The sequence below is a fragment of the Opisthocomus hoazin genome, chromosome 4 (assembly GCF_030867145.1).
Source record: "Opisthocomus hoazin isolate bOpiHoa1 chromosome 4, bOpiHoa1.hap1, whole genome shotgun sequence".
Taxonomy (NCBI): Eukaryota; Metazoa; Chordata; class Aves; order Opisthocomiformes; family Opisthocomidae; genus Opisthocomus; species Opisthocomus hoazin.
The window spans coordinates 4,227,501-4,247,890 of record NC_134417.1 but is presented as its reverse complement, the minus strand read 5'-3'; the positions used below and the strand labels follow the sequence as shown (position 1 = coordinate 4,247,890).

General features: G+C 63.3%; 55 non-coding genes and 1 pseudogene across 55 annotated transcripts; all 56 read right to left on the bottom strand.

Moving 5' to 3' along the window:
• Positions 1-113: 113 nt before the first annotated feature.
• On the bottom strand, positions 114-232 carry LOC142361244 (5S ribosomal RNA). The gene has a single exon (XR_012763841.1). It is a non-coding gene; the product is annotated as a 5S ribosomal RNA (ribosomal RNA).
• A 249-nt stretch (positions 233-481) lies between these two features.
• On the bottom strand, positions 482-600 carry LOC142361259 (5S ribosomal RNA). The gene has a single exon (XR_012763856.1). It is a non-coding gene; the product is annotated as a 5S ribosomal RNA (ribosomal RNA).
• Positions 601-848: 248 nt separating this feature from the next.
• Positions 849-967, bottom strand: LOC142361293 (5S ribosomal RNA). Its single transcript, XR_012763888.1, has one exon. It is a non-coding gene; the product is annotated as a 5S ribosomal RNA (ribosomal RNA).
• Positions 968-1,215: 248 nt separating this feature from the next.
• On the bottom strand, positions 1,216-1,334 carry LOC142361251 (5S ribosomal RNA). The gene has a single exon (XR_012763848.1). It is a non-coding gene; the product is annotated as a 5S ribosomal RNA (ribosomal RNA).
• Positions 1,335-1,582: 248 nt separating this feature from the next.
• Positions 1,583-1,701, bottom strand: LOC142361328 (5S ribosomal RNA). Its single transcript, XR_012763923.1, has one exon. It is a non-coding gene; the product is annotated as a 5S ribosomal RNA (ribosomal RNA).
• A 248-nt stretch (positions 1,702-1,949) lies between these two features.
• LOC142361320 (5S ribosomal RNA) lies at positions 1,950-2,068 on the bottom strand. Its single transcript, XR_012763915.1, has one exon. It is a non-coding gene; the product is annotated as a 5S ribosomal RNA (ribosomal RNA).
• Positions 2,069-2,309: 241 nt separating this feature from the next.
• Positions 2,310-2,428, bottom strand: LOC142361319 (5S ribosomal RNA). The gene has a single exon (XR_012763914.1). It is a non-coding gene; the product is annotated as a 5S ribosomal RNA (ribosomal RNA).
• A 241-nt stretch (positions 2,429-2,669) lies between these two features.
• Positions 2,670-2,788, bottom strand: LOC142361292 (5S ribosomal RNA). Its single transcript, XR_012763887.1, has one exon. It is a non-coding gene; the product is annotated as a 5S ribosomal RNA (ribosomal RNA).
• Positions 2,789-3,037: 249 nt separating this feature from the next.
• LOC142361258 (5S ribosomal RNA) lies at positions 3,038-3,156 on the bottom strand. Its single transcript, XR_012763855.1, has one exon. It is a non-coding gene; the product is annotated as a 5S ribosomal RNA (ribosomal RNA).
• Positions 3,157-3,404: 248 nt separating this feature from the next.
• LOC142361290 (5S ribosomal RNA) lies at positions 3,405-3,523 on the bottom strand. Its single transcript, XR_012763885.1, has one exon. It is a non-coding gene; the product is annotated as a 5S ribosomal RNA (ribosomal RNA).
• A 248-nt stretch (positions 3,524-3,771) lies between these two features.
• LOC142361289 (5S ribosomal RNA) lies at positions 3,772-3,890 on the bottom strand. Its single transcript, XR_012763884.1, has one exon. It is a non-coding gene; the product is annotated as a 5S ribosomal RNA (ribosomal RNA).
• Positions 3,891-4,138: 248 nt separating this feature from the next.
• On the bottom strand, positions 4,139-4,257 carry LOC142361318 (5S ribosomal RNA). The gene has a single exon (XR_012763913.1). It is a non-coding gene; the product is annotated as a 5S ribosomal RNA (ribosomal RNA).
• Positions 4,258-4,498: 241 nt separating this feature from the next.
• On the bottom strand, positions 4,499-4,617 carry LOC142361294 (5S ribosomal RNA). Its single transcript, XR_012763889.1, has one exon. It is a non-coding gene; the product is annotated as a 5S ribosomal RNA (ribosomal RNA).
• Positions 4,618-4,858: 241 nt separating this feature from the next.
• Positions 4,859-4,977, bottom strand: LOC142361288 (5S ribosomal RNA). Its single transcript, XR_012763883.1, has one exon. It is a non-coding gene; the product is annotated as a 5S ribosomal RNA (ribosomal RNA).
• Positions 4,978-5,226: 249 nt separating this feature from the next.
• Positions 5,227-5,345, bottom strand: LOC142361256 (5S ribosomal RNA). Its single transcript, XR_012763853.1, has one exon. It is a non-coding gene; the product is annotated as a 5S ribosomal RNA (ribosomal RNA).
• A 248-nt stretch (positions 5,346-5,593) lies between these two features.
• Positions 5,594-5,712, bottom strand: LOC142361317 (5S ribosomal RNA). The gene has a single exon (XR_012763912.1). It is a non-coding gene; the product is annotated as a 5S ribosomal RNA (ribosomal RNA).
• Positions 5,713-5,960: 248 nt separating this feature from the next.
• Positions 5,961-6,079, bottom strand: LOC142361316 (5S ribosomal RNA). The gene has a single exon (XR_012763911.1). It is a non-coding gene; the product is annotated as a 5S ribosomal RNA (ribosomal RNA).
• Positions 6,080-6,320: 241 nt separating this feature from the next.
• On the bottom strand, positions 6,321-6,439 carry LOC142361325 (5S ribosomal RNA). The gene has a single exon (XR_012763920.1). It is a non-coding gene; the product is annotated as a 5S ribosomal RNA (ribosomal RNA).
• Positions 6,440-6,687: 248 nt separating this feature from the next.
• LOC142361315 (5S ribosomal RNA) lies at positions 6,688-6,806 on the bottom strand. Its single transcript, XR_012763910.1, has one exon. It is a non-coding gene; the product is annotated as a 5S ribosomal RNA (ribosomal RNA).
• Positions 6,807-7,054: 248 nt separating this feature from the next.
• On the bottom strand, positions 7,055-7,173 carry LOC142361250 (5S ribosomal RNA). Its single transcript, XR_012763847.1, has one exon. It is a non-coding gene; the product is annotated as a 5S ribosomal RNA (ribosomal RNA).
• Positions 7,174-7,415: 242 nt separating this feature from the next.
• Positions 7,416-7,534, bottom strand: LOC142361247 (5S ribosomal RNA). Its single transcript, XR_012763844.1, has one exon. It is a non-coding gene; the product is annotated as a 5S ribosomal RNA (ribosomal RNA).
• A 248-nt stretch (positions 7,535-7,782) lies between these two features.
• LOC142361314 (5S ribosomal RNA) lies at positions 7,783-7,901 on the bottom strand. Its single transcript, XR_012763909.1, has one exon. It is a non-coding gene; the product is annotated as a 5S ribosomal RNA (ribosomal RNA).
• Positions 7,902-8,149: 248 nt separating this feature from the next.
• Positions 8,150-8,268, bottom strand: LOC142361312 (5S ribosomal RNA). The gene has a single exon (XR_012763907.1). It is a non-coding gene; the product is annotated as a 5S ribosomal RNA (ribosomal RNA).
• Positions 8,269-8,510: 242 nt separating this feature from the next.
• LOC142361249 (5S ribosomal RNA) lies at positions 8,511-8,629 on the bottom strand. Its single transcript, XR_012763846.1, has one exon. It is a non-coding gene; the product is annotated as a 5S ribosomal RNA (ribosomal RNA).
• Positions 8,630-8,877: 248 nt separating this feature from the next.
• LOC142361260 (5S ribosomal RNA) lies at positions 8,878-8,995 on the bottom strand (annotated as a pseudogene).
• A 242-nt stretch (positions 8,996-9,237) lies between these two features.
• Positions 9,238-9,356, bottom strand: LOC142361287 (5S ribosomal RNA). The gene has a single exon (XR_012763882.1). It is a non-coding gene; the product is annotated as a 5S ribosomal RNA (ribosomal RNA).
• Positions 9,357-9,597: 241 nt separating this feature from the next.
• On the bottom strand, positions 9,598-9,716 carry LOC142361286 (5S ribosomal RNA). The gene has a single exon (XR_012763881.1). It is a non-coding gene; the product is annotated as a 5S ribosomal RNA (ribosomal RNA).
• Positions 9,717-9,966: 250 nt separating this feature from the next.
• LOC142361311 (5S ribosomal RNA) lies at positions 9,967-10,085 on the bottom strand. Its single transcript, XR_012763906.1, has one exon. It is a non-coding gene; the product is annotated as a 5S ribosomal RNA (ribosomal RNA).
• A 248-nt stretch (positions 10,086-10,333) lies between these two features.
• Positions 10,334-10,452, bottom strand: LOC142361298 (5S ribosomal RNA). The gene has a single exon (XR_012763893.1). It is a non-coding gene; the product is annotated as a 5S ribosomal RNA (ribosomal RNA).
• A 242-nt stretch (positions 10,453-10,694) lies between these two features.
• On the bottom strand, positions 10,695-10,813 carry LOC142361326 (5S ribosomal RNA). The gene has a single exon (XR_012763921.1). It is a non-coding gene; the product is annotated as a 5S ribosomal RNA (ribosomal RNA).
• A 242-nt stretch (positions 10,814-11,055) lies between these two features.
• On the bottom strand, positions 11,056-11,174 carry LOC142361310 (5S ribosomal RNA). Its single transcript, XR_012763905.1, has one exon. It is a non-coding gene; the product is annotated as a 5S ribosomal RNA (ribosomal RNA).
• A 248-nt stretch (positions 11,175-11,422) lies between these two features.
• LOC142361243 (5S ribosomal RNA) lies at positions 11,423-11,541 on the bottom strand. The gene has a single exon (XR_012763840.1). It is a non-coding gene; the product is annotated as a 5S ribosomal RNA (ribosomal RNA).
• A 241-nt stretch (positions 11,542-11,782) lies between these two features.
• On the bottom strand, positions 11,783-11,901 carry LOC142361297 (5S ribosomal RNA). Its single transcript, XR_012763892.1, has one exon. It is a non-coding gene; the product is annotated as a 5S ribosomal RNA (ribosomal RNA).
• A 241-nt stretch (positions 11,902-12,142) lies between these two features.
• LOC142361296 (5S ribosomal RNA) lies at positions 12,143-12,261 on the bottom strand. The gene has a single exon (XR_012763891.1). It is a non-coding gene; the product is annotated as a 5S ribosomal RNA (ribosomal RNA).
• Positions 12,262-12,502: 241 nt separating this feature from the next.
• Positions 12,503-12,621, bottom strand: LOC142361285 (5S ribosomal RNA). The gene has a single exon (XR_012763880.1). It is a non-coding gene; the product is annotated as a 5S ribosomal RNA (ribosomal RNA).
• A 249-nt stretch (positions 12,622-12,870) lies between these two features.
• Positions 12,871-12,989, bottom strand: LOC142361255 (5S ribosomal RNA). Its single transcript, XR_012763852.1, has one exon. It is a non-coding gene; the product is annotated as a 5S ribosomal RNA (ribosomal RNA).
• A 248-nt stretch (positions 12,990-13,237) lies between these two features.
• On the bottom strand, positions 13,238-13,356 carry LOC142361309 (5S ribosomal RNA). The gene has a single exon (XR_012763904.1). It is a non-coding gene; the product is annotated as a 5S ribosomal RNA (ribosomal RNA).
• A 248-nt stretch (positions 13,357-13,604) lies between these two features.
• Positions 13,605-13,723, bottom strand: LOC142361242 (5S ribosomal RNA). The gene has a single exon (XR_012763839.1). It is a non-coding gene; the product is annotated as a 5S ribosomal RNA (ribosomal RNA).
• Positions 13,724-13,964: 241 nt separating this feature from the next.
• LOC142361295 (5S ribosomal RNA) lies at positions 13,965-14,083 on the bottom strand. Its single transcript, XR_012763890.1, has one exon. It is a non-coding gene; the product is annotated as a 5S ribosomal RNA (ribosomal RNA).
• A 241-nt stretch (positions 14,084-14,324) lies between these two features.
• Positions 14,325-14,443, bottom strand: LOC142361240 (5S ribosomal RNA). Its single transcript, XR_012763837.1, has one exon. It is a non-coding gene; the product is annotated as a 5S ribosomal RNA (ribosomal RNA).
• Positions 14,444-14,683: 240 nt separating this feature from the next.
• On the bottom strand, positions 14,684-14,802 carry LOC142361279 (5S ribosomal RNA). The gene has a single exon (XR_012763874.1). It is a non-coding gene; the product is annotated as a 5S ribosomal RNA (ribosomal RNA).
• A 249-nt stretch (positions 14,803-15,051) lies between these two features.
• LOC142361254 (5S ribosomal RNA) lies at positions 15,052-15,170 on the bottom strand. The gene has a single exon (XR_012763851.1). It is a non-coding gene; the product is annotated as a 5S ribosomal RNA (ribosomal RNA).
• Positions 15,171-15,418: 248 nt separating this feature from the next.
• LOC142361268 (5S ribosomal RNA) lies at positions 15,419-15,537 on the bottom strand. The gene has a single exon (XR_012763863.1). It is a non-coding gene; the product is annotated as a 5S ribosomal RNA (ribosomal RNA).
• Positions 15,538-15,785: 248 nt separating this feature from the next.
• Positions 15,786-15,904, bottom strand: LOC142361308 (5S ribosomal RNA). Its single transcript, XR_012763903.1, has one exon. It is a non-coding gene; the product is annotated as a 5S ribosomal RNA (ribosomal RNA).
• A 248-nt stretch (positions 15,905-16,152) lies between these two features.
• On the bottom strand, positions 16,153-16,271 carry LOC142361307 (5S ribosomal RNA). Its single transcript, XR_012763902.1, has one exon. It is a non-coding gene; the product is annotated as a 5S ribosomal RNA (ribosomal RNA).
• Positions 16,272-16,519: 248 nt separating this feature from the next.
• On the bottom strand, positions 16,520-16,638 carry LOC142361245 (5S ribosomal RNA). The gene has a single exon (XR_012763842.1). It is a non-coding gene; the product is annotated as a 5S ribosomal RNA (ribosomal RNA).
• A 241-nt stretch (positions 16,639-16,879) lies between these two features.
• Positions 16,880-16,998, bottom strand: LOC142361257 (5S ribosomal RNA). The gene has a single exon (XR_012763854.1). It is a non-coding gene; the product is annotated as a 5S ribosomal RNA (ribosomal RNA).
• A 241-nt stretch (positions 16,999-17,239) lies between these two features.
• LOC142361246 (5S ribosomal RNA) lies at positions 17,240-17,358 on the bottom strand. Its single transcript, XR_012763843.1, has one exon. It is a non-coding gene; the product is annotated as a 5S ribosomal RNA (ribosomal RNA).
• Positions 17,359-17,607: 249 nt separating this feature from the next.
• Positions 17,608-17,726, bottom strand: LOC142361253 (5S ribosomal RNA). The gene has a single exon (XR_012763850.1). It is a non-coding gene; the product is annotated as a 5S ribosomal RNA (ribosomal RNA).
• A 248-nt stretch (positions 17,727-17,974) lies between these two features.
• LOC142361324 (5S ribosomal RNA) lies at positions 17,975-18,093 on the bottom strand. Its single transcript, XR_012763919.1, has one exon. It is a non-coding gene; the product is annotated as a 5S ribosomal RNA (ribosomal RNA).
• A 248-nt stretch (positions 18,094-18,341) lies between these two features.
• LOC142361313 (5S ribosomal RNA) lies at positions 18,342-18,460 on the bottom strand. Its single transcript, XR_012763908.1, has one exon. It is a non-coding gene; the product is annotated as a 5S ribosomal RNA (ribosomal RNA).
• A 248-nt stretch (positions 18,461-18,708) lies between these two features.
• On the bottom strand, positions 18,709-18,827 carry LOC142361306 (5S ribosomal RNA). Its single transcript, XR_012763901.1, has one exon. It is a non-coding gene; the product is annotated as a 5S ribosomal RNA (ribosomal RNA).
• Positions 18,828-19,075: 248 nt separating this feature from the next.
• Positions 19,076-19,194, bottom strand: LOC142361305 (5S ribosomal RNA). The gene has a single exon (XR_012763900.1). It is a non-coding gene; the product is annotated as a 5S ribosomal RNA (ribosomal RNA).
• A 248-nt stretch (positions 19,195-19,442) lies between these two features.
• Positions 19,443-19,561, bottom strand: LOC142361321 (5S ribosomal RNA). Its single transcript, XR_012763916.1, has one exon. It is a non-coding gene; the product is annotated as a 5S ribosomal RNA (ribosomal RNA).
• Positions 19,562-19,802: 241 nt separating this feature from the next.
• LOC142361299 (5S ribosomal RNA) lies at positions 19,803-19,921 on the bottom strand. The gene has a single exon (XR_012763894.1). It is a non-coding gene; the product is annotated as a 5S ribosomal RNA (ribosomal RNA).
• A 241-nt stretch (positions 19,922-20,162) lies between these two features.
• On the bottom strand, positions 20,163-20,281 carry LOC142361304 (5S ribosomal RNA). The gene has a single exon (XR_012763899.1). It is a non-coding gene; the product is annotated as a 5S ribosomal RNA (ribosomal RNA).
• Positions 20,282-20,390: the final 109 nt, after the last annotated feature.

Sequence of the window (20,390 nt, the reverse complement as noted above, 5' to 3'; positions counted from 1 at the left end):
ATAGCTAATGTATGAGAAAGACCTAAAAATGCAACATCTGTACAAAATAACACGTTACACTGCTCCCAGAAAAGCCACGAAAAACCATGGCGGCCGTCCCAGACAGCATCAAAAGCCTACAGCACCCGCTATTCCCAGGCGGTCTCCCATCCAAGTACTAACCGGGCCCGACCCTGCTTGGCTTCCGAGATCAGACGAGATCGGGCGTTCTCAGGGTGGTATGGCCGTAGGCACACGTGGCCCCGCCAGCACGCGTCTCGTGTCACCGTCACCTCGCTCTGACCATGGCCACAACCACGACACAGACACACGGGGCACGGCCACGCCAAACCCTCATGCACATCTCGCCCACCATCACAACCCCACCAACCCCACACCTAAACCCCTCCACAAACCACTCCTCCGCAACACCCCAACCCAACACCCGACACACAAAAGCGGGGACGCTCCCGGCACCCTCAGGACCCCCGCCAGCGGCAAAAGCCTACAGCACCCGGTATTCCCAGGCAGTCTCCCATCCAAGTACTAACCGGGCCCGACCCTGCTTGGCTTCCGAGATCAGACGAGATCGGGCGTTCTCAGGGTGGTATCGTCGTAGGCACGCGTGGTCCCGCCAGCACGCGTCTCGTGTCACCGTCACCTCGCTCTGACCATGGCCACAAGCACGACACAGACACACGGGGCACGGAGACGCCAAACCCTCATGCGCATCACGCCCACCATCACAGACCCACCACCCCCACACCTAAACCCCTCCACAAACCACTCCTCTGCAACACCCAACCCAACACCCGACACACAAAAGCGGGGACGCTCCCGGCACCCTCAGGACCCCCGCCAGCGGCAAAAGCCTACAGCACCCGGTATTCCCAGGCGGTCTCCCATCCAAGTACTAACCGGGCCCGACCCTGCTTAGCTTCCGAGATCAGACGAGATCGGGCGTTCTCAGGGTGGTATGGCCGTAGGCACGTGTGGCCCCGCCAGCACGCGTCTCGTGTCACCGTCACCTCGCTCTGACCATGGCCACAGCCGCTACACAGACACACGGGGCACGGACACACCAAACCCTCATGCGCATCACGCCCACCATCACAGCCCCACCACCCCCACACCTAAACCCCTCCACAAACCACTCCTCTGCAACACCCAACCCAACACCCGACACACAAAAGCGGGGACCCTCCCGGCACCCTCAGGACCCCCGCCAGCGGCAAAAGCCTACAGCACCCGGTATTCCCAGGCGGTCTCCCATCCAAGTACTAACCGGGTCCGACCCTGATTGGCTTCCGAGATCAGACGAGATCGGGCGTTCTCAGGGTGGTATGGCCGTAGGCATGTGGGGCCCCGCCAGCACGCGTCTCGTGTCACCGTCACCTCGCTCTGACCATGGCCACAGCCGCTACACAGACACACGGGGCACGGAGATGCCAAACCCTCATGCGCATCACGCCCACCATCACAGACCCACCAACCCCACACCTAAACCCCTCCACAAACCACTCCTCTGCAACACCCAACCCAACACCCGACACACAAAAGCGGGGACGCTCCCGGCACCCTCAGGACCCCCGCCAGCGGCAAAAGCCTACAGCACCCGGTATTCCCAGGCGGTCTCCCATCCAAGTACTAACCGGGCCCGACCCTGCTTGGCTTCCGAGATCAGACGAGATCGGGCGTTCTCAGGGTGGTATGGCCGCAGGCATGTGGGGCCCAGCCAGCACACGTCTCGTGTCACCGTCACCTCGCTCTGACCATGGCCACAACCACGACACAGACACACGGGGCACGGCCACGCCAAACCCTCATGCACATCACGCCCACCATCACAACCCCACCAACCCCACACCTAAACCCCTCCACAAACCACTCCTCCGCAACACCCCAATCCAACACCCGACACACAAAAGCGAGGACGCTCCCGGCACCCTCAAGACCTCACCAGCGGCAAAAGCCTACAGCACCCGGTATTCCCAGGCGGTCTCCCATCCAAGTACTAACCGGGCCCGACCCTGCTTGGCTTCCGAGATCAGACGAGATCGGGCGTTCTCAGGGTGGTATGGCCGTAGGCACGCGTGGCCCCGCCAGCACGCATCTCGTGTCACGGCCACCTCGCTCCCAACCCGCGCTACCAACTCTGTTGTCAGCCAAGGCACAGGGCCCTGCCAGGCCCTCACACACATCAACCCCACCATCACAACCCCCACACCTAAACCCCTCCACAAACCACTCCTCCGCAACACCCCAACCCAACACCCGACACACAAAAGCGAGGACGCTCCCGGCACCCTCAAGACCTCACCAGCGGCAAAAGCCTACAGCACCCGGTATTCCCAGGCGGTCTCCCATCCAAGTACTAACCGGGCCCGACCCTGCTTGGCTTCCGAGATCAGACGAGATCGGGCGTTCTCAGGGTGGTATGGCCGTAGGCACGCGTGGCCCCGCCAGCACGCGTCTCGTGTCACGGCCACCTCGCTCCCAACCCGCGCTACCAACTCTGTTGTCAGCCAAGGCACAGGGCCCTGCCAGGCCCTCACACACACCAACCCCACCATCACAACCCCCACACCTAAACCCCTCCACAAACCACTCCTCCGCAACACCCCAACCCAACACCCGACACACAAAAGCGGGGACGCTCCCGGCACCCTCAAGACCTCACCAGCGGCAAAAGCCTACAGCACCCGGTATTCCCAGGCGGTCTCCCATCCAAGTACTAACCGGGCCCGACCCTGCTTAGCTTCCGAGATCAGACGAGATCGGGCGTTCTCAGGGTGGTATGGCCGTAGGCACGCGTGGCCCCGCCAGCACGCGTCTCGTGTCACCGTCACCTCGCTCTGACCATGGCCACAACCACGACACAGACACACGGGGCACGGCCACGCCAAACCCTCATGCACATCTCGCCCACCATCACAACCCCACCAACCCCACACCTAAACCCCTCCACAAACCACTCCTCCGCAACACCCCAACCCAACACCCGACACACAAAAGCGGGGACGCTCCCGGCACCCTCAGGACCCCCGCCAGCGGCAAAAGCCTACAGCACCCGGTATTCCCAGGCAGTCTCCCATCCAAGTACTAACCGGGCCCGACCCTGCTTGGCTTCCGAGATCAGACGAGATCGGGCGTTCTCAGGGTGGTATCGTCGTAGGCACGCGTGGTCCCGCCAGCACGCGTCTCGTGTCACCGTCACCTCGCTCTGACCATGGCCACAAGCACGACACAGACACACGGGGCACGGAGACGCCAAACCCTCATGCGCATCACGCCCACCATCACAGACCCACCACCCCCACACCTAAACCCCTCCACAAACCACTCCTCTGCAACACCCAACCCAACACCCGACACACAAAAGCGGGGACGCTCCCGGCACCCTCAGGACCCCCGCCAGCGGCAAAAGCCTACAGCACCCGGTATTCCCAGGCGGTCTCCCATCCAAGTACTAACCGGGCCCGACCCTGCTTAGCTTCCGAGATCAGACGAGATCGGGCGTTCTCAGGGTGGTATGGCCGTAGGCACGTGTGGCCCCGCCAGCACGCGTCTCGTGTCACCGTCACCTCGCTCTGACCATGGCCACAGCCGCTACACAGACACACGGGGCACGGACACACCAAACCCTCATGCGCATCACGCCCACCATCACAGCCCCACCACCCCCACACCTAAACCCCTCCACAAACCACTCCTCCGCAACACCCAACCCAACACCCGACACACAAAAGCGGGGACCCTCCCGGCACCCTCAGGACCCCCGCCAGCGGCAAAAGCCTACAGCACCCGGTATTCCCAGGCGGTCTCCCATCCAAGTACTAACCGGGCCCGACCCTGCTTAGCTTCCGAGATCAGACGAGATCGGGCGTTCTCAGGGTGGTATGGCCGTAGGCACGTGTGGCCCCGCCAGCACGCGTCTCGTGTCACCGTCACCTCGCTCTGACCATGGCCACAGCCGCTACACAGACACACGGGGCACGGACACACCAAACCCTCATGCGCATCACGCCCACCATCACAGCCCCACCACCCCCACACCTAAACCCCTCCACAAACCACTCCTCCGCAACACCCCAACCCAACACCCGACACACAAAAGCGAGGACGCTCCCGGCACCCTCAAGACCTCACCAGCGGCAAAAGCCTACAGCACCCGGTATTCCCAGGCGGTCTCCCATCCAAGTACTAACCGGGCCCGACCCTGCTTGGCTTCCGAGATCAGACGAGATCGGGCGTTCTCAGGGTGGTATGGCCGTAGGCACGCGTGGCCCCGCCAGCACGCGTCTCGTGTCACGGTCACCTCGCTCCCAACCCGCGCTACCAACTCTGTTGTCAGCCAAGGCACAGGGCCCTGCCAGGCCCTCACACACACCAACCCCACCATCACAACCCCCACACCTAAACCCCTCCACAAACCACTCCTCTGCAACACCCAACCCAACACGCGACACACAAAAGCGGGGACCCTCCCGGCACCCTCAGGACCCCCGGCAGCGGCAAAAGCCTACAGCACCCGGTATTCCCAGGCGGTCTCCCATCCAAGTACTAACCGGGCCCGACCCTGCTTAGCTTCCGAGATCAGACGAGATCGGGCGTTCTCAGGGTGGTATGGCTGTAGGCACGCGTGGCCCCGCCAGCACGCGTCTCGTGTCACGGCCACCTCGCTCCCAACCCGCGCTACCAACTCTGTTGTCAGCCAAGGCACAGGGCCCTGCCAGGCCCTCACACACACCAACCCCACCATCACAACCCCCACACCTAAACCCCTCCACAAACCACTCCTCCGCAACACCCCAACCCAACACCCGACACACAAAAGCGGGGACGCTCCCGGCACCCTCAAGACCTCACCAGCGGCAAAAGCCTACAGCACCCGGTATTCCCAGGCGGTCTCCCATCCAAGTACTAACCGGGCCCGACCCTGCTTAGCTTCCGAGATCAGACGAGATCGGGCGTTCTCAGGGTGGTATGGCCGTAGGCACGCGTGGCCCCGCCAGCACGCGTCTCGTGTCACCGTCACCTCGCTCTGACCATGGCCACAACCACGACACAGACACACGGGGCACGGCCACGCCAAACCCTCATGCACATCTCGCCCACCATCACAACCCCACCAACCCCACACCTAAACCCCTCCACAAACCACTCCTCCGCAACACCCCAACCCAACACCCGACACACAAAAGCGGGGACGCTCCCGGCACCCTCAGGACCCCCGCCAGCGGCAAAAGCCTACAGCACCCGGTATTCCCAGGCAGTCTCCCATCCAAGTACTAACCGGGCCCGACCCTGCTTGGCTTCCGAGATCAGACGAGATCGGGCGTTCTCAGGGTGGTATCGTCGTAGGCACGCGTGGTCCCGCCAGCACGCGTCTCGTGTCACCGTCACCTCGCTCTGACCATGGCCACAAGCACGACACAGACACACGGGGCACGGAGACGCCAAACCCTCATGCGCATCACGCCCACCATCACAGACCCACCACCCCCACACCTAAACCCCTCCACAAACCACTCCTCTGCAACACCCAACCCAACACCCGACACACAAAAGCGGGGACGCTCCCGGCACCCTCAGGACCCCCGCCAGCGGCAAAAGCCTACAGCACCCGGTATTCCCAGGCGGTCTCCCATCCAAGTACTAACCGGGCCCGACCCTGCTTGGCTTCCGAGATCAGACGAGATCGGGCGTTCTCAGGGTGGTATGGCCGTAGGCACGCGTGGCCCCGCCAGCACGCGTCTCGTGTCACGGCCACCTCGCTCTGACCATGGCCACAGCCGCTACACAGACACACGGGGCACGGAGACGCCAAACCCTCATGCGCATCACGCCCACCATCACAGACCCACCACCCCCACACCTAAACCCCTCCACAAACCACTCCTCTGCAACACCCAACCCAACACCCGACACACAAAAGCGGGGACGCTCCCGGCACCCTCAGGACCCCCGCCAGCGGCAAAAGCCTACAGCACCCGGTATTCCCAGGCGGTCTCCCATCCAAGTACTAACCGGGCCCGACCCTGCTTGGCTTCCGAGATCAGACGAGATCGGGCGTTCTCAGGGTGGTATGGCCGTAGGCACGCGTGGCCCCGCCAGCACGCGTCTCGTGTCACGGCCACCTCGCTCCCAACCCGCGCTACCAACTCTGTTGTCAGCCAAGGCACAGGGCCCTGCCAGGCCCTCACACACACCAACCCCACCATCACAACCCCCACACCTAAACCCCTCCACAAACCACTCCTCTGCAACACCCAACCCAACACGCGACACACAAAAGCGGGGACCCTCCCGGCACCCTCAGGACCCCCGCCAGCGGCAAAAGCCTACAGCACCCGGTATTCCCAGGCGGTCTCCCATCCAAGTACTAACCGGGCCCGACCCTGCTTAGCTTCCAAGATCAGACGAGATCGGGCGTTCTCAGGGTGGTATGGCCGTAGGCACACGTGGCCCCGCCAGCACGCGTCTCGTGTCACCGTCACCTCGCTCTGACCATGGCCACAGCTGCTACACAGACACACGGGGCACGGACACACCAAACCCTCATGCGCATCACGCCCACCATCACAGCCCCACCACCCCCACACCTAAACCCCTCCACAAACCACTCCTCCGCAACACCCAACCCAACACCCGACACACAAAAGCGGGGACCCTCCCGGCACCCTCAGGACCCCCGCCAGCGGCAAAAGCCTACAGCACCCGGTATTCCCAGGCGGTCTCCCATCCAAGTACTAACCGGGCCCGACCCTGCTTGGCTTCCGAGATCAGACGAGATCGGGCGTTCTCAGGGTGGTATGGCCGTAGGCATGTGGGGCCCAGCCAGCACACGTCTCGTGTCACCGTCACCTCGCTCTGACCATGGCCACAACCACGACACAGACACACGGGGCACGGCCACGCCAAACCCTCATGCGCATCACGCCCACCATCACAGACCCACCACCCCCACACCTAAACCCCTCCACAAACCACTCCTCCGCAACACCCAACCCAACACCCGACACACAAAAGCGGGGACCCTCCCGGCACCCTCAGGACCCCCGCCAGCGGCAAAAGCCTACAGCACCCGGTATTCCCAGGCGGTCTCCCATCCAAGTACTAACCGGGTCCGACCCTGATTGGCTTCCGAGATCAGACGAGATCGGGCGTTCTCAGGGTGGTATGGCCGTAGGCACGCGTGGCCCCGCCAGCACGCGTCTCGTGTCACGGCCACCTCGCTCCCAACCCGCGCTACCAACTCTGTTGTCAGCCAAGGCACAGGGCCCTGCCAGGCCCTCACACACACCAACCCCACCATCACAACGCCCAAACCTAAACCCCTCCACAAACCACTCCTCCGCAACACCCCAACCCAACACCCGACACACAAAAGCGGGGACCCTCCCGGCACCCTCAGGACCCCCGCCAGCGGCAAAAGCCTACAGCGCCCGGTATTCCCAGGCGGTCTCCCATCCAAGTACTAACCGGGCCCGACCCTGATTGGCTTCCGAGATCAGACGAGATCGGGCGTTCTCAGGGTGGTATGGCCGTAGGCACGCGTGGCCCCGCCAGCACGCGTCTCGTGTCACCGTCACCTCGCTCTCACCATTGCCACAACCACGACACAGACACATGGGGCACAGAGATGCCAAACCCTCATGCACATCACGCCCACCATCACAACCCTACCAACCCCCACCTTAACCCCTCCACAAACCACTCCTCTGCAACACCCCAACCCAACACCCGACACACAAAAGCGGGGACGCTCCCGGCACCCTCAGGACCCCCGCCAGCGGCAAAAGCCTACAGCACCCGGTATTCCCAGGCGGTCTCCCATCCAAGTACTAACCGGGCCCGACCCTGCTTGGCTTCCGAGATCAGACGAGATCGGGCGTTCTCAGGGTGGTATGGCCGTAGGCATGTGGGGCCCCGCCAGCACGCGTCTCGTGTCACCGTCACCTCGCTCTCACCATGGCCACAAGCACGACACAGACACACGGGGCACGGAGACGCCAAACCCTCATGCACATCACGCCCACCATCACAGACCCACCACCCCCACACCTAAACCCCTCCACAAACCACTCCTCTGCAACACCCAACCCAACACCCGACACACAAAAGCGGGGACGCTCCCGGCACCCTCAGGACCCCCGCCAGCGGCAAAAGCCTACAGCACCCGGTATTCCCAGGCGGTCTCCCATCCAAGTACTAACCGGGCCCGACCCTGCTTGGCTTCCGAGATCAGACGAGATCGGGCGTTCTCAGGGTGGTATGGCCGTAGGCACGCGTGGCCCCGCCAGCACGCGTCTCGTGTCACGGCCACCTCGCTCCCAACCCGCGCTACCAACTCTGTTGTCAGCCAAGGCACAGGGCCCTGCCAGGCCCTCACACACACCAACCCCACCATCACAACCCCCACACCTAAACCCCTCCACAAACCACTCCTCCGCAACACCCCAACCCAACACCCGACACACAAAAGCGGGGACGCTCCCGGCACCCTCAGGACCCCCGCCAGCGGCAAAAGCCTACAGCACCCGGTATTCCCAGGCGGTCTCCCATCCAAGTACTAACCGGGTCCGACCCTGATTGGCTTCCGAGATCAGACGAGATCGGGCGTTCTCAGGGTGGTATGGCCGTAGGCATGTGGGGCCCCGCCAGCACGCATCTCGTGTCACCGTCACCTCGCTCTGACCATGGCCACAGCCGCTACACAGACACACGGGGCACGGAGACGCCAAACCCTCATGCGCATCACGCCCACCATCACAGACCCACCACCCCCACACCTAAACCCCTCCACAAACCACTCCTCTGCAACACCCAACCCAACACCCGACACACAAAAGCGGGGACGCTCCCGGCACCCTCAGGACCCCCGCCAGCGGCAAAAGCCTACAGCACCCGGTATTCCCAGGCGGTCTCCCATCCAAGTACTAACCGGGCCCGACCCTGCTTGGCTTGCGAGATCAGACGAGATGGGCGTTCTCAGGGTGGTATGGCCGTAGGCACGCGTGGCCCCGCCAGCACGCGTCTCGTGTCACGGCCACCTCGCTCCCAACCCGCGCTACCAACTCTGTTGTCAGCCAAGGCACAGGGCCCTGCCAGGCCCTCACACACACCAACCCCACCATCACAACCCCCACACCTAAACCCCTCCACAAACCACTCCTCTGCAACACCCCAACCCAACACCCGACACACAAAAGCGGGGACCCTCCCGGCACCCTCAGGACCCCCGCCAGCGGCAAAAGCCTACAGCACCCGGTATTCCCAGGCGGTCTCCCATCCAAGTACTAACCGGGCCCGACCCTGCTTAGCTTCCGAGATCAGACGAGATCGGGCGTTCTCAGGGTGGTATGGCCGTAGGCACGTGTGGCCCCGCCAGCACGCATCTCGTGTCACGGCCACCTCACTCCCAACCCGCGCTACCAACTCTGTTGTCAGCCAAGGCACAGGGCCCTGCCAGGCCCTCACACACATCAACCCCACCATCACAACCCCCACACCTAAACCCCTCCACAAACCACTCCTCCGCAACACCCCAACCCAACACCCGACACACAAAAGCAGGGACGCTCCCGGCACCCTCAAGACCTCACCAGCGGCAAAAGCCTACAGCACCCGGTATTCCCAGGCGGTCTCCCATCCAAGTACTAACCGGGCCCGACCCTGCTTAGCTTCCGAGATCAGACGAGATCGGGCGTTCTCAGGGTGGTATGGCCGTAGGCACGTGTGGCTCCGCCAGCACGCGTCTCGTGTCACGGCCACCTCGCTCTCACCATGTCCACAGCTGCAACACCATCCACATGTGGCGCAGTCACGTCAAACCCTCATGCACATCACACCCACCATCACAGGCCCACCACCCCCACACCTAAACCCCTCCACAAACCACTCCTCTGCAACACCCCAACCCAACACCCGACACACAAAAGCGGGGACGCTCCCGGCACCCTCAGGACCCCTGCCAGCGGCAAAAGCCTACAGCACCCGGTATTCCCAGGCGGTCTCCCATCCAAGTACTAACCGGGCCCGACCCTGCTTGGCTTCCGAGATCAGACGAGATCGGGCGTTCTCAGGGTGGTATGGCCGTAGGCACGCGTGGCCCCGCCAGCACGCGTCTCGTGTCACCGTCACCTCGCTCTGACCATGGCCACAGCCGCTACACAGACACACGGGGCACGGAGACGCCAAACCCTCATGCGCATCACGCCCACCATCACAGACCCACCACCCCCACACCTAAACCCCTCCACAAACCACTCCTCTGCAACACCCAACCCAACACCCGACACACAAAAGCGGGGACGCTCCCGGCACCCTCAGGAACCCCGCCAGCGGTAAAAGCCTACAGCACCCGGTATTCCCAGGCGGTCTCCCATCCAAGTACTAACCGGGCCCGACCCTGCTTGGCTTCCGAGATCAGATGAGATCGGGCGTTCTCAGGGTGGTATGGCCGTAGGCACGCGTGGCCCCGCCAGCACGCGTCTCGTGTCACGGTCACCTCGCGCCCAACCCGCGCTACCAACTCTGTTGTCAGCCAAGGCACAGGGCCCTGCCAGGCCCTCACACACACCAACCCCACCATCACAACCCCCACACCTAAACCCCTCCACAAACCACTCCTCCGCAACACCCCAACCCAACACCCGACACACAAAAGCGGGGACGCTCCCGGCACCCTCAGGACCCCCGCCAGCGGCAAAAGCCTACAGCACCCGGTATTCCCAGGCGGTCTCCCATCCAAGTACTAACCGGGCCCGACCCTGCTTAGCTTCCGAGATCAGACGAGATCGGGCGTTCTCAGGGTGGTATGGCCGTAGCCACGCATGGCCCCGCCAGCACGCGTCTCGTGTCACGGTCACCTCACTCCCAACCCGCGCTACCAACTCTGTTGTCAGCCAAGGCACAGGGCCCTGCCAGGCCCTCACACACACCAACCCCACCATCACAACCCCCACACCTAAACCCCTCCACAAACCACTCCTCTGCAACACCCCAACCCAACACGCGACACACAAAAGCGGGGACGCTCCCGGCACCCTCAGGACCCCCGCCAGCGGCAAAAGCCTACAGCACCCGGTATTCCCAGGCGGTCTCCCATCCAAGTACTAACCGGGCCCGACCCTGCTTGGCTTCCGAGATCAGACGAGATCGGGCGTTCTCAGGGTGGTATGGCCGTAGGCACGCGTGGCCCCGCCAGCACGCGTCTCGTGTCACCGTCACCTCGCTCTCACCATGGCCACAACCACGACACAGACACACGGGGCACGGCCACGCCAAACCCTCATGCACATCACGCCCACCATCACAACCCCACCAACCCCACACCTAAACCCCTCCACAAACCACTCCTCCGCAACACCCCAACCCAACACCCGACACACAAAAGCGAGGACGCTCCCGGCACCCTCAAGACCTCACCAGCGGCAAAAGCCTACAGCACCCGGTATTCCCAGGCGGTCTCCCATCCAAGTACTAACCGGGCCCGACCCTGATTGGCTTCCGAGATCAGACGAGATCGGGCGTTCTCAGGGTGGTATGGCCGTAGGCACGCGTGGCCCCGCCAGCACGCGTCTCGTGTCACCGCCGCCTCGCTCCCAACCCGCGCTACCAACTCTGTTGTCAGCCAAGGCACAGGGCCCTGCCAGGCCCTCACACACATCAACCCCACCATCACAACCCCCGCACCTAAACCCCTCCACAAACCACTCCTCTGCAACACCCAACCCAACACCCGACACACAAAAGCGGGGACGCTCCCGGCACCCTCAGGACCCCCGCCAGCGGCAAAAGCCTACAGCACCCGGTATTCCCAGGCGGTCTCCCATCCAAGTACTAACCGGGCCCGACCCTGCTTGGCTTCCGAGATCAGATGAGATCGGGCGTTCTCAGGGTGGTATGGCCGTAGGCACGCGTGGCCCCGCCAGCACGCATCTCGTGTCACGGCCACCTCGCTCCCAACCCGCGCTACCAACTCTGTTGTCAGCCAAGGCACAGGGCCCTGCCAGGCCCTCACACACATCAACCCCACCATCACAACCCCCACACCTAAACCCCTCCACAAACCACTCCTCTGCAACACCCAACCCAACACCCGACACACAAAAGCGGGGACCCTCCCGGCACCCTCAGGACCCCCGCCAGCGGCAAAAGCCTACAGCACCCGGTATTCCCAGGCGGTCTCCCATCCAAGTACTAACCGGGCCCGACCCTGCTTGGCTTCCGAGATCAGATGAGATCGGGCGTTCTCAGGGTGGTATGGCCGTAGGCATGTGTGGCCCCGCCAGCACGCGTCTCGTGTCACGGCCACCTCGCTCCCAACCCGCGCTACCAACTCTGTTGTCAGCCAAGGCACAGGGCCCTGCCAGGCCCTCACACACATCAACCCCACCATCACAACCCCCACACCTAAACCCCTCCACAAACCACTCCTCCGCAACACCCCAACCCAACACCCGACACACAAAAGCGGGGACGCTCCCGGCACCCTCAAGACCTCACCAGCGGCAAAAGCCTACAGCACCCGGTATTCCCAGGCGGTCTCCCATCCAAGTACTAACCGGGCCCGACCCTGCTTAGCTTCCGAGATCAGACGAGATCGGGCGTTCTCAGGGTGGTATGGCCGTAGGCACGTGTGGCCCCGCCAGCACGCGTCTCGTGTCACCGTCACCTCGCTCTGACCATGGCCACAACCACGACACAGACACACGGGGCACGGCCACGCCAAACCCTCATGCACATCTCGCCCACCATCACAACCCCACCAACCCCACACCTAAACCCCTCCACAAACCACTCCTCCGCAACACCCCAACCCAACACCCGACACACAAAAGCGGGGACGCTCCCGGCACCCTCAGGACCCCCGCCAGCGGCAAAAGCCTACAGCACCCGGTATTCCCAGGCAGTCTCCCATCCAAGTACTAACCGGGCCCGACCCTGCTTGGCTTCCGAGATCAGACGAGATCGGGCGTTCTCAGGGTGGTATCGTCGTAGGCACGCGTGGTCCCGCCAGCACGCGTCTCGTGTCACCGTCACCTCGCTCTCACCATGGCCACAAGCACGACACAGACACACGGGGCACGGAGACGCCAAACCCTCATGCGCATCACGCCCACCATCACAGACCCACCACCCCCACACCTAAACCCCTCCACAAACCACTCCTCTGCAACACCCAACCCAACACCCGACACACAAAAGCGGGGACGCTCCCGGCACCCTCAGGACCCCCGCCAGCGGCAAAAGCCTACAGCACCCGGTATTCCCAGGCGGTCTCCCATCCAAGTACTAACCGGGCCCGACCCTGCTTGGCTTCCGAGATCAGACGAGATCGGGCGTTCTCAGGGTGGTATGGCCGTAGGCACGCGTGGCCCCGCCAGCACGCGTCTCGTGTCACCGTCACCTCGCTCTCACCATGGCCACAACCACGACACAGACACACGGGGCACGGCCACGCCAAACCCTCATGCACATCACGCCCACCATCACAACCCCACCAACCCCACACCTAAACCCCTCCACAAACCACTCCTCCGCAACACCCCAACCCAACACCCGACACACAAAAGCGAGGACGCTCCCGGCACCCTCAAGACCTCACCAGCGGCAAAAGCCTACAGCACCCGGTATTCCCAGGCGGTCTCCCATCCAAGTACTAACCGGGCCCGACCCTGATTGGCTTCCGAGATCAGACGAGATCGGGCGTTCTCAGGGTGGTATGGCCGTAGGCACGCGTGGCCCCGCCAGCACGCGTCTCGTGTCACCGCCGCCTCGCTCCCAACCCGCGCTACCAACTCTGTTGTCAGCCAAGGCACAGGGCCCTGCCAGGCCCTCACACACATCAACCCCACCATCACAACCCCCGCACCTAAACCCCTCCACAAACCACTCCTCTGCAACACCCAACCCAACACCCGACACACAAAAGCGGGGACGCTCCCGGCACCCTCAGGACCCCCGCCAGCGGCAAAAGCCTACAGCACCCGGTATTCCCAGGCGGTCTCCCATCCAAGTACTAACCGGGCCCGACCCTGCTTGGCTTCCGAGATCAGATGAGATCGGGCGTTCTCAGGGTGGTATGGCCGTAGGCACGCGTGGCCCCGCCAGCACGCATCTCGTGTCACGGCCACCTCGCTCCCAACCCGCGCTACCAACTCTGTTGTCAGCCAAGGCACAGGGCCCTGCCAGGCCCTCACACACATCAACCCCACCATCACAACCCCCACACCTAAACCCCTCCACAAACCACTCCTCTGCAACACCCAACCCAACACCCGACACACAAAAGCGGGGACCCTCCCGGCACCCTCAGGACCCCCGCCAGCGGCAAAAGCCTACAGCACCCGGTATTCCCAGGCGGTCTCCCATCCAAGTACTAACCGGGCCCGACCCTGCTTAGCTTCCGAGATCAGATGAGATCGGGCGTTCTCAGGGTGGTATGGCCGTAGGCATGTGTGGCCCCGCCAGCACGCGTCTCGTGTCACGGCCACCTCGCTCCCAACCCGCGCTACCAACTCTGTTGTCAGCCAAGGCACAGGGCCCTGCCAGGCCCTCACACACATCAACCCCACCATCACAACCCCCACACCTAAACCCCTCCACAAACCACTCCTCCGCAACACCCAACCCAACACCCGACACACAAAAGCGGGGACGCTCCCGGCACCCTCAAGACCTCACCAGCGGCAAAAGCCTACAGCACCCGGTATTCCCAGGCGGTCTCCCATCCAAGTACTAACCGGGCCCGACCCTGCTTAGCTTCCGAGATCAGACGAGATCGGGCGTTCTCAGGGTGGTATGGCCGTAGGCACGTGTGGCCCCGCCAGCACGCGTCTCGTGTCACCGTCACCTCGCTCTGACCATGGCCACAACCACGACACAGACACACGGGGCACGGCCACGCCAAACCCTCATGCACATCTCGCCCACCATCACAACCCCACCAACCCCACACCTAAACCCCTCCACAAACCACTCCTCCGCAACACCCCAACCCAACACCCGACACACAAAAGCGGGGACGCTCCCGGCACCCTCAGGACCCCCGCCAGCGGCAAAAGCCTACAGCACCCGGTATTCCCAGGCAGTCTCCCATCCAAGTACTAACCGGGCCCGACCCTGCTTGGCTTCCGAGATCAGACGAGATCGGGCGTTCTCAGGGTGGTATCGTCGTAGGCACGCGTGGTCCCGCCAGCACGCGTCTCGTGTCACCGTCACCTCGCTCTCACCATGGCCACAAGCACGACACAGACACACGGGGCACGGAGACGCCAAACCCTCATGCGCATCACGCCCACCATCACAGACCCACCACCCCCACACCTAAACCCCTCCACAAACCACTCCTCTGCAACACCCAACCCAACACCCGACACACAAAAGCGGGGACGCTCCCGGCACCCTCAGGACCCCCGCCAGCGGCAAAAGCCTACAGCACCCGGTATTCCCAGGCGGTCTCCCATCCAAGTACTAACCGGGCCCGACCCTGCTTAGCTTCCGAGATCAGACGAGATCGGGCGTTCTCAGGGTGGTATGGCCGTAGGCACGTGTGGCCCCGCCAGCACGCGTCTCGTGTCACGGCCACCTCGCTCTGACCATGGCCACAGCCGCTACACAGACACACGGGGCACGGACACACCAAACCCTCATGCGCATCACGCCCACCATCACAGCCCCACCACCCCCACACCTAAACCCCTCCACAAACCACTCCTCCGCAACACCCAACCCAACACCCGACACACAAAAGCGGGGACGCTCCCGGCACCCTCAGGACCCCCGCCAGCGGCAAAAGCCTACAGCACCCGGTATTCCCAGGCGGTCTCCCATCCAAGTACTAACCGGGCCCGACCCTGCTTGGCTTCCGAGATCAGACGAGATCGGGCGTTCTCAGGGTGGTATGGCCGTAGGCATGTGGGGCCCCGCCAGCACGCGTCTCGTGTCACCGTCACCTCGCTCTGACCATGGCCACAGCCGCTACACAGACACACGGGGCACGGAGATGCCAAACCCTCATGCGCATCACGCCCACCATCACAGACCCACCAACCCCACACCTAAACCCCTCCACAAACCACTCCTCTGCAACACCCAACCCAACACCCGACACACAAAAGCGGGGACGCTCCCGGCACCCTCAGGACCCCCGCCAGCGGCAAAAGCCTACAGCACCCGGTATTCCCAGGCGGTCTCCCATCCAAGTACTAACCGGGCCCGACCCTGCTTGGCTTCCGAGATCAGACGAGATCGGGCGTTCTCAGGGTGGTATGGCCGTAGGCATGTGGGGCCCAGCCAGCACACGTCTCGTGTCACCGTCACCTCGCTCTGACCATGGCCACAACCACGACACAGACACACGGGGCACGGCCACGCCAAACCCTCATGCACATCACGCCCACCATCACAACCCCACCAACCCCACACCTAAACCCCTCCACAAACCACTCCTCCGCAACACCCCAACCCAACACCCGACACACAAAAGCGAGGACGCTCCCGGCACCCTCAAGACCTCACCAGCGGCAAAAGCCTACAGCACCCGGTATTCCCAGGCGGTCTGCCATCCAAGTACTAACCGGGCCCGACCCTGCTTGGCTTCCGAGATCAGACGAGATCGGGCGTTCTCAGGGTGGTATGGCCGTAGGCACGCGTGGCCCCGCCAGCACGCATCTCGTGTCACGGCCACCTCGCTCCCAACCCGCGCTACCAACTCTGTTGTCAGCCAAGGCACAGGGCCCTGCCAGGCCCTCACACACATCAACCCCACCATCACAACCCCCACACCTAAACCCCTCCACAAACCACTCCTCTGCAACACCCAACCCAACACCCGACACACAAAAGCGGGGACCCTCCCGGCACCCTCAGGACCCCCGCCAGCGGCAAAAGCCTACAGCACCCGGTATTCCCAGGCGGTCTCCCATCCAAGTACTAACCGGGCCCGACCCTGCTTAGCTTCCGAGATCAGACGAGATCGGGCGTTCTCAGGGTGGTATGGCCGTAGGCACGTGTGGCCCCGCCAGCACGCATCTCGTGTCACGGCCACCTCGCTCCCAACCCGCGCTACCAACTCTGTTGTCAGCCAAGGCACAGGGCCCTGCCAGGCCCTCACACACATCAACCCCACCATCACAACCCCCACACCTAAACCCCTCCACAAACCACTCCTCCGCAACACCCCAACCCAACACCCGACACACAAAAGCGGGGACGCTCCCGGCACCCTCAAGACCTCACCAGCGGCAAAAGCCTACAGCACCCGGTATTCCCAGGCGGTCTCCCATCCAAGTACTAACCGGGCCCGACCCTGCTTAGCTTCCGAGATCAGACGAGATCGGGCGTTCTCAGGGTGGTATGGCCGTAGGCACACGTGGCCCCGCCAGCACGCATCTCGTGTCACCGTCACCTCGCTCTGACCATGGCCACAACCACGACACAGACACACGGGGCACGGCCACGCCAAACCCTCATGCACATCTCGCCCACCATCACAACCCCACCAACCCCACACCTAAACCCCTCCACAAACCACTCCTCCGCAACACCCCAACCCAACACCCGACACACAAAAGCGGGGACGCTCCCGGCACCCTCAGGACCCCCGCCAGCGGCAAAAGCCTACAGCACCCGGTATTCCCAGGCAGTCTCCCATCCAAGTACTAACCGGGCCCGACCCTGCTTGGCTTCCGAGATCAGACGAGATCGGGCGTTCTCAGGGTGGTATCGTCGTAGGCACGCGTGGTCCCGCCAGCACGCGTCTCGTGTCACCGTCACCTCGCTCTCACCATGGCCACAAGCACGACACAGACACACGGGGCACGGAGACGCCAAACCCTCATGCGCATCACGCCCACCATCACAGACCCACCACCCCCACACCTAAACCCCTCCACAAACCACTCCTCTGCAACACCCAACCCAACACCCGACACACAAAAGCGGGGACGCTCCCGGCACCCTCAGGACCCCCGCCAGCGGCAAAAGCCTACAGCACCCGGTATTCCCAGGCGGTCTCCCATCCAAGTACTAACCGGGCCCGACCCTGCTTAGCTTCCGAGATCAGACGAGATCGGGCGTTCTCAGGGTGGTATGGCCGTAGGCACGTGTGGCCCCGCCAGCACGCGTCTCGTGTCACCGTCACCTCGCTCTGACCATGGCCACAGCCGCTACACAGACACACGGGGCACGGAGATGCCAAACCCTCATGCGCATCACGCCCACCATCACAGACCCACCAACCCCACACCTAAACCCCTCCACAAACCACTCCTCTGCAACACCCAACCCAACACCCGACACACAAAAGCGGGGACGCTCCCGGCACCCTCAGGACCCCCGCCAGCGGCAAAAGCCTACAGCACCCGGTATTCCCAGGCGGTCTCCCATCCAAGTACTAACCGGGCCCGACCCTGCTTAGCTTCCGAGATCAGACGAGATCGGGCGTTCTCAGGGTGGTATGGCCGTAGGCACGTGTGGCCCCGCCAGCACGCGTCTCGTGTCACGGCCACCTCGCTCTGACCATGGCCACAGCCGCTACACAGACACACGGGGCACGGACACACCAAACCCTCATGCGCATCACGCCCACCATCACAGCCCCACCACCCCCACACCTAAACCCCTCCACAAACCACTCCTCCGCAACACCCAACCCAACACCCGACACACAAAAGCGGGGACGCTCCCGGCACCCTCAGGACCCCCGCCAGCGGCAAAAGCCTACAGCACCCGGTATTCCCAGGCGGTCTCCCATCCAAGTACTAACCGGGCCCGACCCTGCTTGGCTTCCGAGATCAGACGAGATCGGGCGTTCTCAGGGTGGTATGGCCGTAGGCACGTGTGGCCCCGCCAGCACGCGTCTCGTGTCACCGTCACCTCGCTCTGACCATGGCCACAGCCGCTACACAGACACACGGGGCACGGAGATGCCAAACCCTCATGCGCATCACGCCCACCATCACAGACCCACCAACCCCACACCTAAACCCCTCCACAAACCACTCCTCTGCAACACCCAACCCAACACCCGACACACAAAAGCGGGGACGCTCCCGGCACCCTCAGGACCCCCGCCAGCGGCAAAAGCCTACAGCACCCGGTATTCCCAGGCGGTCTCCCATCCAAGTACTAACCGGGCCCGACCCTGCTTGGCTTCCGAGATCAGACGAGATCGGGCGTTCTCAGGGTGGTATGGCCGTAGGCATGTGGGGCCCAGCCAGCACACGTCTCGTGTCACCGTCACCTCGCTCTGACCATGGCCACAACCACGACACAGACACACGGGGCACGGCCACGCCAAACCCTCATGCACATCACGCCCACCATCACAACCCCACCAACCCCACACCTAAACCCCTCCACAAACCACTCCTCCGCAACACCCCAACCCAACACCCGACACACAAAAGCGAGGACGCTCCCGGCACCCTCAAGACCTCACCAGCGGCAAAAGCCTACAGCACCCGGTATTCCCAGGCGGTCTGCCATCCAAGTACTAACCGGGCCCGACCCTGCTTGGCTTCCGAGATCAGATGAGATCGGGTGTTCTCAGGGTGGTATGGCCGTAGGCACGCGTGGCCCCGCCAGCACGCATCTCGTGTCACGGCCACCTCGCTCCCAACCCGCGCTACCAACTCTGTTGTCAGCCAAGGCACAGGGCCCTGCCAGGCCCTCACACACATCAACCCCACCATCACAACCCCCACACCTAAACCCCTCCACAAACCACTCCTCTGCAACACCCAACCCAACACCCGACACACAAAAGCGGGGACCCTCCCGGCACCCTCAGGACCCCCGCCAGCGGCAAAAGCCCACAGCACCCGGTATTCCCAGGCGGTCTCCCATCCAAGTACTAACCGGGCCCGACCCTGCTTAGCTTCCGAGATCAGACGAGATCGGGCGTTCTCAGGGTGGTATGGCCGTAGGCACGCGTGGCCCCGCCAGCACGCGTCTCGTGTCACGGCCACCTCGCTCCCAACCCTCGCTACCAACTCTGTTGTCAGCCAAGGCACAGGGCCCTGCCAGGCCCTCACACACATCAACCCCACCATCACAACCCCCACACCTAAACCCCTCCACAAACCACTCCTCCGCAACACCCCAACCCAACACCCGACACACAAAAGCGGGGACGCTCCCGGCACCCTCAAGACCTCACCAGCGGCAAAAGCCTACAGCACCCGGTATTCCCAGGCGGTCTCCCATCCAAGTACTAACCGGGCCCGACCCTGCTTGGCTTCCGAGATCAGACGAGATCGGGCGTTCTCAGGGTGGTATGGCCGTAGGCATGCGTGGCCCCGCCAGCACGCATCTCGTGTCACCGTCACCTCGCTCTGACCATGGCCACAACCACGACACAGACACACGGGGCACGGCCAAGCCAAACCCTCATGCAC